Raw genomic sequence first — 4,640 nt, forward strand, 5'->3', positions numbered from 1 at the left:
TTTCAGAGGTGAACTTCTCTCCAGGTTGTCACTTGCAGATATAATAGGATGGTCCTGCTGCAACGAAAGCTCTGATCCATCGGAGCTCGGAAAGCCACTGCCCACATTCATAAATTTCTTGGAGAGATCACTTGCTGGCGAGATGCAATTCTCGACCTGCATAGCTCAACGAGAAGCCGCTATTAGCTCAACCTATATCACAAGCCTTTGCTAATCTAACACTGTGAAAAACGCCTTGCTATGACTTGTGGCGAAGGCAGCAAATTAGCCAATTGACACCATCCTGCAATCAGGAAGGATTTTCTTTCCATCACTCTCCTCGCTTTGCTAATGAAACAAGCGCTGCCATTGGTTAACTCAAGGCTGTAATTTAATTAGACAGCTCTTAATTAGGAAAATCTGAGGAGCGCTGCGAGCAAAGTGATTGTTGTTATAGTGTGACATGGGCCTATATTTGATTCAAATATATTTACTCCGACACGTTTCTGTTTGTGAAGATGAACGAGAAAAAGAAAAAAAAAAAGGAGATGAAAGTATAACGGTTAAAAAGATTTCCAGCTGCGTTATTTACCAATTTATCCGCGTTATTTACCTATTTATGCGCTATGAGTGCCAAAGTATGTCTGCCGAAGAAACCAAGATGTATTATTAACACGCCAAAAATGACAGTCCATGACAGGCAGTGCATCTGATGCCTTAAAATGTTTGTGGTATAGCGTGAAATCATGGCGTCCCACTGAAGATGTGTTTATGAGTCCCAGTGCTGATAAATATTTGATGCCTTAAAGTTATGAACCAGTGGACTGATAACAGGGCTGCTGTTGAAAATACATCCCACAGAAAGTAAAAATGGAAAATCGTAGATATATAGATATTTCTATAATTTTGATATTGCTCAATAAAATATTTTTAGAGAAGTTATAGTGGAGGCTCATTAACTTATATTAAGTCTGATTGGTTATACATAATGAATCAGTATGAACAGAAACCTGTGTTTCTCACTAACATATATTCAAATAAAGATCATAGTTGATGTCAGGACAGGATGCAGATCTATGAGATAACTGTCCATTTATTTGGTTGAAGTATGTTTAAGGACATAGAAAATTAAATTGAAAAGAACATGTTAAACCACAAAAAATCGATCATTTTTTTCTTCAGACCTTTCTGAAACTACCTGAAGTCTACACTGCAGTGTAATGAAACCTTTTAAGATCATCTTGACAAAGTTGTCATAGGATAAAATTAAATATTAGAATGGCTAGAGTCAGTATAAACACCTTCCTGCTTAACTTACTAACACAGTCATTTTTAAGTTAACATAAACTGCTTTTCCAGTGGATTGCTTGGACACACTGTTTATTCTAGATGCTTTATTGTAAAGGGTTTTTTTTTTTTTTTAAATTGAACTAGATTTATACATTTATGATTCACTGGGTACAAATAAACAATAATGAAACTCAATACATCCCTTATGAACTGTGTCAGGGAGGTGCTGAATCAACACTGGTCATTTTTTTATGTATTCAATTTCATAATTTCTGTGCGTAAATGGGGCTAGACAAAAAATTAGAAAAGTAGTGCACTACAACAACATCACTGACTAAGACATTAAAAACCTGAATATTTCCACTCGACTGAATAACTTTTGGCTTAGCTCTTCTGCAGTGTCTTTAACCCAGCGTACAATCTGAACCAGACAATGATGAGAGAACACCAATCAAGGCGTGTTTCACTGGTGCATCCACAAGTTTGTATCTCTAAGGAACTGCCATGAATCTCTGAGGCTAACAAGAGGGGTCATTACAGTATAGGGCTATATGGTCCAGCAATCTATTCCTGTGAAACATGCAAGCACAGGCTTGTCTGTGCCCACGCAAAAGAGGCCACTCTCTGCTCTCCTCATTACAGGATTATGGTTCACTTCCATCACTGATCTTTAATAAGCAAAATGGGCTTGCTTTTTTTTCCCTCTGAACAAACCAATTGTTGAATCACCCGTGCAGCAACTCAGTTTGTTTCCCCAGGTGCTCTGGTGCCTGTTTACTAGACTAAGTCCTTTCTTTCTATTGGCTCATCCAGCTAGTGGACATAACCAAAGAGAAGGGGGGCTGATTTGTTTTGCCCGGCCAGCCTTGTCCCTCTGGGGGATAGCATAGTGCAGATTAGGATCTCTTCCCCCTGCCTTGTTCAAAACCTCCATTGACCAGATGAGCTTAATGCAATAGGTCCCTATGAAAAGTATTTATGCTCTTTCTACTTCATAATTGTCATACTTTAAGATTTAATTCTAATCAATTAATCTACAATTTGTCAATGCAGGCATAGTATAAAAAATAAATAAACTCAATTGCAACAAAACCTATTTGAAAGCTCTCCTTTAGGAAAATCCCTCAATAATCTGTGAAAATACAAAAATATATAGTTGTAAAAAAAAAATGATCTCCATAAAACCCATTCAGGAAAGCATTAAACAACACGCTTTTTTCTTCGAGCCACTGTATCGCCATTTTTTAGTGTTGTGCCAAAAGAATCTGCTTGCCACCTGGGTCTAATCTAATCAATGTGAATGACAAGGAGAGAAAAAGCCTGAAAGTGAGCACCGGCTTAGGGACTTTACCTAATGCCCAGCACTGTCACTTCAATGATATGATCACAGCACACAAAATGACAACAAAATTATAGCCAGCAAGGATATGGGGACATAGTGTGCTACTCCAGTCAGGTGAAATTGCTTTTTCCGACTATGAAATGGCTTGTCTCTTGTCGGATGGGTAAACATTTCCTTGTCAGGCCAGTAATAAGGGATGAGGCACACTGGGCTGAACTAAGAGGATAGAGCCAAGGTTATTTGGGATTCATGACAGGTAGTGGCTTATATTACAGCGGCACTAAAAATTTCATGGGAATGCATTTAAGATGGCCTTTAAGTTATTTATATGTTGTTTGCCAGATGTCACATTGCAATTTCCATCAATAAATCAAAGTGAAGTATTTCTTTCTTTTCTTCAAGGGTCTTTGATTAAAAAAAAAAAAAAAAAGCCAAAACTTGTATTTACCTTAAGTCTTTAATTACCTAGCATGACTAATCTGATCAAGTTTGGTGATGCTTTGTACTTTGTTAACATAACTATTCCCCCCTGTGGTTTCTGGCCATCAGTGATCTGCTCTGTCAGAGGGAATCAGGGTGCTCCCTGACAGGAAAGACAGCTGGAGGCCTGTTAAGGGGCGGAGTGGACAGTTGTGGCTTTTAAACCCTTATTAGCCGTGCTCCCTGGACACACCAAGACACACGTCTACGCAGAAGTGCACTCCTACACCTGCTCATTATTGATGTCCAGACCTAACCGTGATTCTTTACCACAAACCTCACAACAAATTACCCTCAGGACAGGTGATTGTGATGTTCAGTGGAAATACAAGTGACATGGCTCGTGTCCTAATACCATACCTGAGCCAGCACTCTAGAGATTATTCACCCAAAACAAATATTTATACATGTGCATCTTTATCTGGAGCAGAAAACAATGTAAGAAAACAGAGATATTATATTATATCTCTATTATAGATTATTTTAATAACCTAATAATACTTATTTTCTTTATTCCTGCACTATTCACCCTCAAATGACTTTCTTATTAGGTGAAAAAATGTAACACTGTTAGTTTGCAGAAATATATTTGAGTGAATCGATTTTTTTTTTGTTTATTCACAGTTATTGTTTTATAATCTCACCACATACCAATACAATTCTGTTAGTTGTATTGTTTTTGTATTATCATCCAATATTTGTTGCAAGGTCATAAACACAGTCCTGTGTGAAATATGAATATTTCACTCATTGTTATTTTTCTCTTGAATAAGGCAGAGGGTAATGCAGATGCCAATGTTAGTAATTTTTACCTTCTGTCTTTTTATTCCTGTCGGTTGTGGCAATTAACACACTGATAGAATGATCATATGAGGAAATGCAGGAGCTATCCACACTGCTAAATTTAGCCCTCCCTTTAAAAAAAAAAAAAAGAATAAGGTTAATACTGATGACGAAATGTAAAAATGAATGCATAATTATAAATGTGTGAATTTCGTCTCATACCAATTCTGTAGCAAAGTAGCACTTGTGAAATATTGTAATCCTTGGGGGCACTACACACCCTTAGAGAGTAATGCCTCCAACTGCCTCATGCTCTCTGAAGTGTATTATTTGGCTTAACAAATGGTGAGGATATAATGTCAGGAATCACAAAGTAAGTGGAAGGGCTAATGCCCTTACGAAAACTTCTTTTATCACCTGTTTCTGACCCGTTATCAACTGTTTGGTTTGTTGCTAGTCTCTTTAATTTTTAAAGAGCCTGTGTGACCCGGGGAGTGCAGTTGGGGTTTGTGACCATTTTGTTATTTCTGCTGCCATGCACTGTCAGACGTCTGCAAGTGAAGAACATGGCCACTGTCCCCAGTAAGCCCATGGCATGAAAAATTCAGACTAACTCTACTTTTTAAGCCATTTCTGATGAAAAGCCCACAGAAATGAAACTGACTTATGCCAAATGAATATCATTGAATCGCTGTGATTGTAAGGCTGATGTTTGTATCTTTGAAATTATTTATAAAACATCAGTTCCATTTTAAGAGTAGCCATG

Source organism: Anoplopoma fimbria, chromosome 16 (assembly GCF_027596085.1).
Source record: "Anoplopoma fimbria isolate UVic2021 breed Golden Eagle Sablefish chromosome 16, Afim_UVic_2022, whole genome shotgun sequence".
Taxonomy (NCBI): domain Eukaryota; kingdom Metazoa; phylum Chordata; class Actinopteri; order Perciformes; family Anoplopomatidae; genus Anoplopoma; species Anoplopoma fimbria.